Source organism: Pleurodeles waltl, chromosome 1_1, assembly GCF_031143425.1.
Source record: "Pleurodeles waltl isolate 20211129_DDA chromosome 1_1, aPleWal1.hap1.20221129, whole genome shotgun sequence".
Classification (NCBI taxonomy): Eukaryota; Metazoa; Chordata; class Amphibia; order Caudata; family Salamandridae; genus Pleurodeles; species Pleurodeles waltl.
Window position 1 is genome coordinate 31,692,312 of NC_090436.1, and position 13,891 is coordinate 31,706,202.

Here is a 13,891-nt window from a genome sequence, read left to right on the forward strand (position 1 = left end):
ACACCCATATAATTCCCTTGTATATGGTACTTAGGTACCCAGGTTATTTGGGTTCCAGGAGATCCCTATGGGCTGCAGCATTTCTTTTGCCACCCATAGGGTGCTCAGGCAATTCTTACACAGGCCTGCCACTGCAGCCTGAGTGAAATATCGTCCACATTATTTCAGAGCCATTTTTCACTGCACATAAGTAACTTATAAGTCACCTATATGTCAAACCCTCACTTGGTGAAGGTTGGGTGCCAAGTTACTTAGTGTGTGAGCACCCTGGCACTAGCCAAGGTGCCCCCACATCGTTCAGGGCAATTTCCCCGGACTTTGTGAGTGCGGGGACACCATTACACGCGTGCACTATACATAGGTCAATACCGATGTATGGTGTCACAATGGTAACTCCGAACATGGCCATGTAACATGTCTAAGATCATGGAACTGGGGGACAATTCCATGATCCCCGGGGTCTTTAGCACAGAACCCGGGTATTGCCAAACTGCCTTTCCGGGGTTTCCACTGCAGCTGCTGCCAACCCCTCAGATAGGATTCTGCCCTCCTGGGGTCTGGGCACCACCGGCCCAGGAAGGCAGAACAAAGGATTTCCTCTGAGAGAGGGTGTTACACCCTCTCCCTTTGGAAATAGGTGTGAAGGGCTGGGGAGGAGTAGCCTCCCCCAGCCTCTGGAAATGATTTGATGGGCACAGATGGTGCCCATCTCTGCATAAGCCAGTCTACACCGGTTCAGGGATCCCCCAGCCCTGCTCTGGCGTGAAACTGGACAAAGGAAAGGGGAGTGACCACTCCCCTGACCAGTACCTCCCAGGGGAGGTGCCCAGAGCTCCTCCAGTGTGCATCTACCTCTTCGACTTCTGCCAAGGATAGACTGCTGACTGCTCCAGGACGCCTGCAAAACCGCAACAAAGTAGCAAGACGAATACCAGCAACATTGTAGCGCCTAATCCTGCCGGCTTTCTCAACTGCTTCCTGGTGGTGCATGCTCTGAGGGCTGTCTGCCTTCACCCTGCACTGGAAATCCCAAAGAAATCTCCAGTGGGTTGACGGAGTCTTCCCCCTGCTAACACAGGCACCAAACTTCTCCATCACCAGTCCTCTGGGTCCCCTCTCATCTCGACGAGCATGGTCCCTGGAACACAGGAGCTATATCCAAGTGACCCACACAGTCCAGTGATCCTTCAGTTCAAGTTTGGTGGAGTTAAGTCCTTGTTTCCCCCAAGCTAGACTGCAAACCTGTGTACTGCATGATTTGCAGCTGCTTCAGCTTCTGTACACTTCTCCAAGGATTCCTTTGTGCACAGCCTAGCCTGGTTCCCCAGCACTCTGCCCAGCAGTGCTCAACCCTCTGAGTTGGATTCTGACATTGTGGGACCCTCCTTTGTGACTCTGCATGGACTCCAGTTCACAAATCTTCTAAGTGCCTACTCTGGTACTTCTGCGCATACTGCCTGCTTCTATGGGGGCTCTCTGAGCTGCTGAGTGCCCCCTCTGTCTCCTCCTCCAAGCGGCGACATCCTGGTCCTACATGGTCCCCAGCAGCACCCAAAAACCTCTTGCGCAACCCTTGCAGCTAGCAAGGCTTGCTTGCGGTATTTCTGTGTGGAAACACATCTACAACATCCAGCACACGTGGGACATCTTACATCCAAAGCAGAAGTTCCTAGCCCTTTTTGTTGTTGCAGAATCCTTGGCTTCTTCCACCCAGAGGCAGACTTCTTGCACCTTCATCCGGGGTTTCCTGGGCTCCTGCCTCCCCGGACACTTTCGTGCCTCTTGGACTTGGTCCCCTTGCCTTGCAGGTCATCAGGTCCAGGAATCCATCTTCAGTGCTTTGCTGGTGTTTGTGGTTCTTGCAGAATCCCCCTATCACGACTATTGTGTCCTGTTCTGGTGGTAGCAGTACTTTACTTCTACTTTTCAGGGTCTTGGGGTGGGGTATCTTGGACACCCTGACTGTTTTCTTACAGTCCCAGTGACCCTCTACAAGCTCCCATAGGTCTGGGGTCCATTCCTGATTCGCATTCCACTTTTGGAGTATATGGTTTGTGTTGCCCCTAGACCTATGTTCACCTATTGCATCCTATTGTAATTCTACACTGTTTGCATTACTTTTCTTACTATTACTTACCTGTTTTGGGTTTGTGTACATATAACTTGTGTATATTACTTACCTTCTACCTGAGGGTACTCATTGAGATACTTGTGGCATATTGTCATAAAAATAAAGTACCTTTATTTTTAGTACTTCTGTGTATTGTGTTTTCTTATAATATTGTGCATATGACACCAGTGGTATAGTAGGAGCTTTGCGTGTCTCCTAGTTCAGCCTAAGCTGCTCTGCTATAGCTACCTCTATCAGCCTAAGCTGCTAGAAACACCTCTATTCTACTAATAAGGGATAACTGGACCTGGCACAGGGATTAAGTACCCCAAGGTACCCACTATAAGCCAGGCCAGCCTCCTACAGGGTGGTTTGTCCTTTCCAGAAGCGGCGCTTCAACTGGGGAACCTGCGATGTTTAAATTTGTAAGTGCTTCCTATTGAGGTTTAGTTTCTGTAAAATGATCATCCTGGCCTACCCAACCGGAGTATTTTCTATGAGTAAGTCAGTAAGCTTTACCTAGCATGTTTTAAATGCCCCGTTTGTATTGTACACTAGGGCTACGTGATGGACCACGGGGGAAACGTCCCCAGCAACCTTGTGTGCCTTTGGAAATGCGATTGTTACTCGTGCGTCTTTGTGGAGATGCCCTCGTGCTCCTGTGCATCAAGAACGCACCACCTGAATCGGCAGTAAAGGCATTGGGGGGCCTTTGGAAAGCTGTCCATCATCCTGATAAGTAATCCACAAGAGATTTACCCACCTAACCCTACCTGAACTGGGTAAGGAACAAAAAGTAGCACAACATTGGTCAAAAGGCCGGGATAAATAACTCTATTTCCTTCAAAGAAAAGTCGTGAATACTTTCTTCAAAAACTCATTTCTTTGCATTATTTATTTACATAGGTTCACGCAGGACATAGAAAAACAAACTCAAAATGTCCCTACCTGGCTATTCCATCATGCCAGGAAAATTTTCATGAAATAGCAACAACACATACAACAAGTATTTACATATACATTAATGATGAACAAAGCAGCGATATATTGTCTGGAGTGAAATTTCCTCCATTGGAGGTAGTGGTACCATGGTCACTTAAATTTGTACTCCACTCAGAGGCGATGGTTATGGATAGCAAGCCCCACATATGCTAGACCCTATTGTAATTTCTTCTTAGGGTTCCTTTCACTGTGTAATATGCTTCAACACAATCTACTTCGCTTATTACCACTCCTCGCCACAATCCAAAAAGGTGTTGACGCGTTTCAGCCCCTTCTATTCTAGGCCTCATCAAGATGTAGGTATATTACAATTTGCATATTCCATAGGACCACTGCCTGCTCTGGGAAAATGTTTTTAATGCCATTCACAAAGGGTAAGGGGTCCCATAGGGACCCCTTCCCTTTTGCGAATTGGTTAGCACCCATTTGAATTGGGTGCTAACTGCTATTGCTTTCTGACCACGTTCGCGGACACAAAGCAATCTGGCATCACACTGCGACTCGCAAACCTGTTTTGAGATTCGGTAACCAGGTTACCGAATCGCAAAAGGGGTTTTGTGCATTGCGAAGTACAGTGTGCACGTCGCAAACAACAAAATACACTGTTTGTGACGTGCAAAACGGTTTGCTACATCTGGCCCCTAGATCTTTTCTGGTATGGAATCTCCGAGCGCACACTTCTGTTTTGCCTTTGCCAAGCCCAAGAGTTAGGGTGGCTTGTCCTTTCCAGAAGCGGAGCTTCAACTGGGGCACCTGCGACGTTTATATTTGTAAGTGCTTCCTGTTTAGGTCTAGTTTCTGTAAAATGAGCATCGTGGCCTCCCCAACTGGAGTATTTTCTTCCAGTAAGTCAGTAAGCGTTACCTAGCAAGTGTTAAAGGCCCCATTTGTATTGTACACGAAGGCTACGTGATGGACCACGGGGTAAACGTCTCCAGCAACCTTGTGTGCCTTTGGCATTGCGATTGTTACTCGTGCGTCTTTGTGGAGATGCCCTCGTGCTCCTCTGCACCAAGAACTCACCACCTGAATTGGCGGTAAACGCAGTGGCGGCCCTTTGGAAAGCTGACCATCATCCTGACAAGGAAGGAAGACCTTTCCCTGCTACGAGGGTGGGTGGATCGTGGCCCAGAGTGCAGAGCTTACAGGTGATTTACAAAGGGAGAACCCTGCACTCTGCAGTCGCTAGAAGAGGAAGATAGAACTCATTTGTCACAGTCAGATACAGATTACTCTCCAGTACATCATCAGTTCACCTCAAAAGATTGCAGATTTTTTCTGGGACGGAATCTCTGAGAGCTACCATGTGTTTTGCGTTTGCCAAGCCCAAGAGTTAGGGTGTGTAGGAAGTTGGATCTATATATACTATTTCAAAGTAAGAAATAATGTGCACAGAGTCCAAGGGTTCCCATTAGAGGTAAGATAGTGACAAGAGTAGATCATTCTAATGCTCTATTTTGTGGTAGTGTGGTCGAGCAGTAGGCTTATCTGAGGGTAGTGTTAAGCATTTGTTGTACACACACAGGCAACAAATGAGGAACATACACTCAAAGACTTACTCCAGGCCAATAGGTTTTTGTATTAAAAAATATATTTTCTTAGTTTATTTTAAGAACCACAGGATCAAGATTTACAATTAATACTTTAAATGTAAGGTACTTCACTTAGATACTTTAGGAACTTTGAATGAAAACAATATCATGTACAGTCTTTGTAAAAATGGCAATAAGCTATTTTCAAATTGGACATAATGCAAAACTCAACAGTTCCTGGGGAGGTAAGTAAAGGTTAGTTTTGAAAATAAGTAAAACACTTACAAGTCTCAAGTTTGGGGCATAGGCAGCCCACCGTTGGGGGTTCAAGGCAACCCCAAATTTACCACACCAGCAGCTAGGGGCCGGTCAGGTGCAGAGGTCAAAGAGGTGCCCAAAACACTTCAGGCGCCTATGGGGAACAGGGGTGCTCCGGTTCCAGTCTGCCAGCAGGTAAGTACTTGCGTCATCGGGGGCAGACCAGGGGGGTTTTATAGAGAACTGGGGGGGGACACGAGAAGGCACACAAAGTACACCCTCAGCGGCACAGGGGCGGCCGGGTGCAGTGAGCAAAGCAGGCGTCCGGATTTAGATTGAAAGCAATTGAGGGACCCGGGGGTCACTATAGCGTTGCAGGCAGGCACATGGGGGGCTTCTCGGGACAGCTACCACCTGGGCTAGGCAAAGGGTCACCTGGGGTCACTCTTGCACTGAAGTTCGGTTCTTTCAGGTAATGGGGGCTGTGGGTGCAGTGTTGGTTCCAGGCGTCGGCTCCCATGTTACAGGCAGTCACGGTTGGGGGGAGCCTCTGGATTCTCTCTGCAGGCGTCGCTGTGGGGCTCAGGGGGGTCGTCTCTGGTTACCCACGGGCTCGCAGTCGCCAGGGAGTCCTCCCTGAGGTGTTGGTTTTCTGCAGGTCGAGCCGGGCGCATCGCGTGCAGAGTGTTAAGTCTCACGCTTCCGGTGGGAAACGTGAAGTCCTTGGAAGTTGCTTCTTTGTTGCAAAGAAGTTGCAGGTTTTGAACAGGAGCCCCTGTTCACAGGAGTTTCTTGGTCCTGTAGTCCAGGGCAGTCCTCTGAGGCTTCAGAGGTTGCTGGTCCCTGTCGGATGCATCGCTGGAGCAGGTTTTCGAAGTTTGGGACAGGCCGGTAGGGCTGGGGCCAAATCAGTTGTCGTCTTCCTCCTTCTCTGAAGGCTTGTAGATCAGCAGTCCTTCTTTCTTCAGGTTGCAGGAATCTGATTGGATCTGGGGAGCCCCTAAATACTGAATTTAGGGGTGTGTTTAGGTCTGGGAGGGCAGTAGCCACTGGCTACTGTCCTTGACGGTGGCTACACCCTCTTTGTGCCTCCTCCCTGTGGGGAGGGGGGCACATCCAAAATCCTATTGGGGGAATCCTCCAAACTCAAGATGGAGGATTTCTCAAGGCAGGGGTCACTTCAGCTCAGGACACCTTAAGGGCTGTCCTGACTGGCGGGTGACTCCTCCTTGTTTTTCTCATTATCTCCTCCAGCCTTGCCGCCAAAAATGGGGGCAGTGGCCGCAGTGGCGGGCATCTCCACTAGCTGGGATGCCCTGGGGCGCTGTCCCAAAAGGGGTGAGCCTTTGAGGCTCACCACCAGGTGTTACAGTTCCTGCAGGGGGAGGTGAGAAGCACCTCCACCCACTACAGGATTTGTTCCTGGCCACAGAGTGACAAACACCCTCTCCCCATGTGGCCAGCAACATGTCTGATGTTTGGCAGGCTGGCAGGGACTGGTCAGCCTACACTAGAAGTCGCGTATGTGTTCAGGGGGCATCTCTAAAATGCCCTATGGGTGTATTTTACAATAAATTGCACACTGGCATCAGTGTGCATTTATTGTGCTGAGAAGTTTGATACCACACTTCCCAGTTTTCAGTGTAGCCATTATGGAACTGTGGAGTTCATGTTTGACAAACTCCCAGACCATATACTCTTATGGCTACACTGCACTTACGCTGTCTAAAGTTTTGCTTAGACACTGTAGGGGCATAGTGCTCATGCACATATGCCCTCACCTGTGGTATAGTGCACCCTGCCTTAGGGCTGTAAGGCCTGCTAGAGGGGTGACTTACCTATGCCACAGGCAGTGTGAGGTTGGCATGGCACTCTGAGGGGAGTGCCATGTCGACTTAGTCTTTTTCTCCCCACTAGCATACACACGCTGTGAAGCAGTGTGCATCTGCTGAGTGAGGGGTCCCTAGGGTGGCCTAAGACATGCTGCAGCCCTTAGAGACCTTCCCTGGCATCAGGGCCCTTGGTACCAGGGTTACCAGTTACAAGGGACTTACCTGAGTGCCAGGGTTGTGCCAATTGTGGAGACAAAGGTACAGTTTAGGGAAAGAACACTGGTGCTGGGGCCTGGGGCCTGGTTAGCAGGGTCCCAGCACACTTTCAAATCATAACTTAGCATCAGCAAAGGCAAAACGTTAGGGGGTAACCATTCCAAGGAGGCATTTCCTCACAGGGTGGCTTGTCCTTTCAAGAAGCGGAACTTCAACTAGGGCCCTGCAACGTTCATATTTGTAAGTGCTTCCTGTTGAGGTTTAGTTACTGTAAAATGAGCATCATGGCCTACTGAACCGGAATATGTTCTACCAATAAGTCAGTAAGCGTTATCTGGCAAGTTTCAAATGCCCCGTTAGTATTGTACACTAAGGCTACGTGATGGACCATGGGGTAAACGTCCCCAGCAACCTTGTGTGCCTTTGGCAATGCCATTGTTACTAGTGCGTCTTTATGGAGATGCCCTCTTGCTCCTGCGCATCAAGAACGCACCACCTGAATCGCCGGTAAACGCAGTGGGGGCCCTTTGTAAAGCTGTCGATCATCCTGACAAAGCGGGAATACCTTTGCTACTACGAGGGTGGGGAGGGTTTTACCCAGTGGGCGGAGCTTACAGATGATTTATAAAGGGAGAACAAACACACCTTGTGAGAAAGTAGCCTCTTTCTAGCCTTGTTGCCCCCTCTTTTGGCCTGTTTTGAGTACATGTCAGGGTGTTTTCACTGTCTCACTGGGATCCTGCTAGCCAGGGCCCAGTGCTCATAGTGAAAACCCTATGTTGTCAGAATGTTTGGTATGTGTCACTGGGACCCTGCTAGGCAGGACCCCAGTGCTCATAAGTTTGTGGCCTATATGTGTTCCCTGTGTGATGCCTAACTGTCTCACTGAGGCTCTGCTAACCAGAACCTCAGTGGTTATGCTCTCTCTTTACTTGCAAATTTGTCACTAACAGGCTTGTGACTAAATTTACCAATTCACATTTGCATACTGGTACACCCATATAATTCCCTAGTATATGGCACTGAGGTACCCAGGGTATTGGGGTTCCAGGAGATCCCTAGGGGCTGCAGCATTTCTTTTGCTACCTTTAGGGAGCTCTGACAATTCTTACACATGCCTGCCATTGCAGCCTGAGTGAAATAATGCCCATTTTACACTGCACATAAGTAAACTTATAAGTCACCTATATGTCTAACCTTCACCTGGTGAAGGTTGGGTGCCAAGTTACTTAGTGTGTAGGCACCCTGGCAATAGCCAAGGTGCCCCCACATTATTCAGGGCAATTTCCTCGGGCTTTGTGAGTGCGGGGACACCATTACACGTGTGCCCTACACATAGGGCACCACCTATGTGTAGCGTCACAATGGTAACTCCGAAGATGGCCATGTAACATGTCTAAGATCATGGAATTGTCACCCCAATACCATTCTGGTATTGGGGAGACAATTCCATGATCCACCGGGTCTCTAGCACAGAACCCGGGTCCTGCCAAAACTGCCTTTCTGGGGTTTCACTGCAGCTGCTGCCAACCCCTCAGACAGGTTTCTGCCCCCCTGGGGTCCAGGCAGCCCTGGCCCCGGAAGGCAGAACAAAGGACTTCCTCAGAGAGAGGGTGTTACACCCTCTCCCTTTGGAAAAGGTGAGAGGCTGGGGAGGAGTAGCCTCCCCCAGCCTCTGGAAATGCTTTGATGGGCACAGATGCTGCCCATCTCTGCATAAGCCAGTCTACACCGGTTCAGGGATCCCCCAGCCCTGCTCTGGCGCGAAACTGGACAAAGGAAAGGGGAGTGACCACTCCCCTGACCAGTACCTCCCAGGGGAGGTGCCCAGAGCTCCTCCAGTGTGCTCCAGACCTCTGCCATCTTGGATTCAGAGGTGTTGCTGGCACACTGGACTTCTCTGAGTGGCCAGTGCCAGCAGGTGACGTCAGAGGCTCCTTCTGATAGGCTCTTACCTCTCTTGGTAGCCAATCCTCCTTCCTAGGTAGCCAGGAATCTGCACAAGATAGCCCCCCCTTACAAGGAGGGGGATGACATCAACACGTGGTTTGCTGCACTTGAGAGGGCCTGTATGGTACAGGGGGTCCCTCAAAGGCAGTGTGCTGCTATTTTGTGGCTATCTTTCACTGGAAAGGGTAGGGATAGGCTCCTTACTGTTAGAGAAAGTGAAGCTAACAATTTTACAGTTTTAAAGGATGCACTCTTGGATGGATTTGGCTTAACCACTGAACAATACAGGATTAAGTTCAGAGACACCAGAAAAGAGTCCTCTCAAGACTGGACAGATTTTGTAGACTGTTCAGTGAAGGCCTTGAAAGGGTGGTTACATGGCAGTAAAGTTTCTGACTATGAAAGCCTGTATAATCCTATTCTGAGAGAGCATATTCTGAATAACTGTGTGTCCGCTTGTTGGCGGCCTTTCTGCGTGGGAACACCTCTGCAAGTTTCATCGCGAAGTGGGACATCCATCCTCCAAAGGGGAAGTTCCTAGTCCTCTTCTTTCTTGCAGACCCCCAAGCCTCTTCCAACAAGTGGCAGCTTCCTTGCACCCTCAGCTGGCATTTCCTGGGCTCCTGCCCACTCTCGACACTGTCACGACTATTGGACTTGGTCCCCTTGTCTTACAGGTACTCAGGTCTGGAAATCCACTGTTGTTGCATTGCTGGTGTTTGTTCTTCCTGCAGAAACCCACCTATCACGACTTCTGTGCTCTCTGAGGGTAGTAGGTGCACTTTACACCTACCTTTCAGGGTCTTGGGGTGGGCTATTTTTCTAACCCTCATAGTTTTCTTACAGTCCCAGCGACCCTTTACAAGCTCACACAGGTTTGGGGTCCATTTGTGGTTCGCATTCCGCTTTTGGAGTATATGGTTTGTGTTGCCCCTATACCTATGTGCTCCAATTGCAATATACTGTAACTTTACATTGCTTGCATTACTTCCTTTTGCTATTACCTGCATAAATTTGGTTTGAGTCATATATCTTGTGTATATAACTTATCCTCATACTGAGGGTACTCACTGAGATACGTTTGGCATATTGTCATAAAAATAAAGTACCTTTATTTTTAGTACTTCTGTGTATTGTGTTTTCTTATGATATTGTGCATATGACACCAGTGGTATAGCAGAAGCTTTACATATCTCCTAGTTCTGCCTAAGCTGCTTTGCCATAGCTACCTTCTATCAGCCTAAGCTGCTAGAAACACCTCTTCTACACTAATAAGGGATAACTGGACCTGCCACAGAGTGTAAGTGCCCTTGGTATTCACTATAAGCCAGGCCAGCCTCCTACATTGGTTGTGCAGCTGTGGGATAAGTACTTGTAACTACTTACCAGTTTTTCATTTTGTACTTTTCATAAGAGAAAAATATACAAAACAAGTTCAGTTTATGTACACCTAACCAAAAAGTTTTGCTTTTCTCCTCTTAAACTTTTTACAAAGTACTGAAAAGTATTCTAACACGTCGAAAAGTTTCTAAAAAGTTAGAAAAAGTTTTTTACTCTGTTCTTAAAAAGTTCTGAAACTTTTTCTCTCTTTCTCACTATCTCTAAACCTTTTGCTATCATGTCTGTGGTAGATTCTGGTCCCAAAACTGTCAATGCTACTTATGACAGTTGTAGGAAGTTGGCTCTGTATGTGCTATTTCAAAGTAAGGAATAGGGACATATTGGGCCAGTAGAAGTGGTTGACTAACCTCTCCCACGTCTTGGTTTGTCCCAAATGCCCAGCAAGGGGAATATCATGGGCTAAGGTCAGAATAAACTCTCTGAAACTCTGAGGCACTACCACTCTTCTAGTGGCACCAGGTTTGGGATCTCTGGCCTCAGTGTACAGGAGTCCATCTTCCCAATAGACCCTATGTGTTCCATTTTTCTTGCCTTTGGACTCTTCAGCAGCTTGCTGCCTAAGGCCTTCAAGAGAGGGACAGGTTTCTTGTCCCTTACACAACTCTTCCCTTGAGGGTCCCCCTGGGCCTAAGAGCTCAACCCGATAAGGCTCCAGCTCCATGGGCTCAGTTCCCTCAGAGGGCAGAACTTCTTCCTGAGAAGAGAGGTTCTCTTTTTGGTGTTGTGTTGCAGTTGGTTTCCCAACTGACTTTCCTTTTCTCTTGGTAGGCTGGGCCATTCTTCCAGACTCCAGCTCTACTTTTTCACCCTGTGCCTTGCACTGTGCCCTAGTCTTGACACACACCAGTTCAGGGATACCCAGCATGGCTGCATGGGTTTTCAGTTCTACCTCAGCCCATGCTGAGGACTCCAGGTCATTTCCAAGCAAACAGTCTACTGGGATATTCGAGGAGACCACCACCTGTTTCAGGCCATTGACCCCTCCCCACTCTAAAGTTACCATTGCCATGGGATGCACTTTAGTTTGATTGTCAGCATTGGTGACTGGATAGGTTTGTCCAGTCAGGTATTGGCCAGGGGAAACCAGTTTCTCTGTCACCATGGTGACACTGGCACCTGTATCCCTCAGGCCCTCTACACTTGTCCCATTAATTAAGAGCTGCTGCCTGTATTTTTGCATGTTAGGGGGCCAGGCAGCCAGTGTGGCTAAATCCACCCCACCCTCAGAGACTAATGTAGCTTCAGTGTGACACCTGATTTGCTCTGGGCACACTGTTGATCCCACTTGGAGACTGGCCATTCCAGTTTTAGCTGGATGGGAGTTAGAAGTGGTATCTTTCTTGGGACAGGCCTTGTCTCCAGTTTGGTGTCCAGACTGACTACAGTTACGACACCAGGCCTTTTTGGGATCAAAGTTTTTTACCCTTGTACCCAGAATTGTTTTGTGAAGAGGCTCTGGGCCCACCCTCCTGTGCAGGTTTTTGGGGGCCTGTAGAAGACTCTTTACTATTTTTATTTTTGGCTGTCTCACCACCCTTCCCCTGGGGAGGTTTTGTGACCCCTTTCTTTTGGTCACCCCCTGTGGAAGTTTTGGACACCCTAGTCTTGACCCAAAGGTCCGCCTTCTTTCCCAATTCTTGGGCAGAAATTGGTCCTAGGTCCACCAGATGCTGATGCAGTTTGTCATTGAAGCAATTATTTAACAGGTGTTCTTTCACAAATAAATTGTACAGCCCATCATAATCACTTACACCATTGCCTTGAATCCAACCATCTAGTGTTTTTACTGAGTAGTCTACAAAGTCAACCCAGGTCTGGCTCGAGGATTTTTGAGCCTCCCTGAATCTAATCCTATACTCCTCAGTGGAGAATCCAAAGCCCTCAATGAGGGTACCCTTCATGAGGTCATAAGATTCTGCATCTTTTTTAGAGAGTGTGAGGAGTCTATCCCTACACTTTCCTGTGAACATTTCCCAAAGGAGAGCACCCCAGTGAGATTTGTTCACTTTTCTGGTTTCACAAGCCCTCTCAAAAGCTGTGAACCATTTGGTGATGTCATCACCATCTTCAAATTTAGTTACAATCCCTTTGGGGATTTTCAACATGTCAGGAGAATCTCTGACCCTATTTATGTTGCTGCCACCATTGATGGGTCCTAGGCCCATCTCTTGTCTTTCCCTTTCTATGGCTAGGATCTGTCTTTCCAAAGCCAATCTTTTGGCCATCCTGGCTAACTGGATGTCCTCTTCACTGGAGTTATCCTCATTGATTCCAGAGGTGCTGGTCCCTCCTGTGAGAGAACCAGCATCTCTGACTAGTATTTTTGGAGTCAGGGCTTGAGAGGCCCTGTCCTCCCTAGATAGGACTGGTAGGGGGGAATCTTCCTCCAATTCACTATCATCTTCCTCTGTGTTATCCACAGAGGGGTTGGCTCTATCATACTCTGCCAACAGCTCCTGGAGCTGTACTTTGGTAGGTCTGGAGCCCATTGTTATTTTTCTTATGTTACAGAGTGACCTTAGCTCTTTCATCTGGAGATGGAGGTAAGGTGTGGTGTCGAGTTCCACCACATTCATATCTGTACTAGACATTATACTTCTAAAAGTTGGAATGCTTTTTAAGAAACTAAAACTAGTTCTAGAATCTAATTCAAACTTTTAACAAACTTTTAAACTCTAAAAGAAATGCTAACAGGGACTAACACAAGGCCCTAGCAGGACTTTAAAGAATTTAGAAAACTTTTCAAATTGCAAAAATCAATTTCTAATGACAATTTTGGAATTTGTCGTGTGATCAGGTATTGGCTGAGTAGTCCAGCAAATGCAAAGTCTTGTATCCCACCGCTGCCACCAATGTAGGAAGTTGGCTCTGTATGTGCTATTTCAAAGTAAGGAATAGCATGCACAGAGTCCAAGGGTTCCCCTTAGAGGTAAAATAGTGGTAAAAAGAGATAATACTAATGCTCTATTTTGTGGTAGTGTGGTCGAGCAGTAGGCTTATCCAAGGAGTAGTGTTAAGCATTTGTTGTACATACACATAGACAATAAATGAGGTACACACACTCAGAGACAAATCCAGCCAATAGATTTTGTTATAGAAAAATATATTTTCTTAGTTTATTTTAAGAACCACAGGTTCAAATTTTACATGTAATAGCTTGTTTGAAAGGTATTGCAGGTAAGTACTCTAGGAACTTTGAATCATTACATTAGCATGTATACTTTTGTCATAAAACACAATAAGCTGTTTTAAAAGTGGACACAGTGCAATTTTCACAGTTCCTGGGGGAGGTAAGTTATTGTTAGTTTCAACAGGTAAGTAAGGCACTTACAGGTTTCAGTTTTTGGTCCAAGGTAGCCCACCGTTGGGGGTTCAGAGCAACCCCAAAGTTATCACACCAGCAGCTCAGGGCCGGTCAGGTGCAAAGGTCAAAGAGGTGCCCAAAACACATAGGCTTCAATGGAGAGAAGGGGGTGCCCCAGTTTCAGTCTGCCTGCAGGTAAGTACCCGCGTCTTCGGAGGGCAGACCAGGGGGGTTTTGTAGGGCACCGGGGGGGACACAAGTTAGCACAGAAAGTACACCCTCAGCA